Below are 490 nucleotides of genomic sequence, written 5' to 3'. Positions count from 1 at the left end.
GTTGGAGACTGAATACAGAGACTTGTTAGAGAAGTGTTGCAATTGAGGGAAGGAGAAAAATGGGGAAGTGGCTGGAAGGACACGTGGGACAAGAGAAGACTGTTTTAAGAGGCATACTATGTGTTGGTGAAGAAGACCCAGAAAGAAGGGGAAATGCATCATGCAGGAAAAAGAGGGGGGACTTGCTGAAGCAAGGTCTTTCAGTAGACAAGAGAGGGTGGAGTCTAGAGAGCAGAGGAAGGGGATTCCTTTGGTGGGAGCACAGAAGGTTCATCTGTGGCGACAGGAGAGATGGGAAGAAACACGAGCCTCCATTCAGGTAAATAGGTCGATAGATATGGTGCGAGGAACACCATCTCAGGAAGGATTGTTGGTCTGTTTTGAACTGCTTTTCTTTTCTCAGTGAACTAGAAATAAAGTCGTCAGCTAGTTTGAGAAGGGTTGAAATAGTTGTTTAAGAGACCTGGAAATGAAGACTATTTGCTGGGCA

Source organism: Carlito syrichta, unplaced genomic scaffold, assembly GCF_000164805.1.
Source record: "Carlito syrichta isolate Samal-C Ts95f unplaced genomic scaffold, Tarsius_syrichta-2.0.1 Scaffold27403, whole genome shotgun sequence".
In the NCBI taxonomy this organism is placed as follows: domain Eukaryota; kingdom Metazoa; phylum Chordata; class Mammalia; order Primates; family Tarsiidae; genus Carlito; species Carlito syrichta.
The sequence above is the reverse complement of the archived record's forward strand: the minus strand, read 5'-3'. Positions refer to the sequence as shown.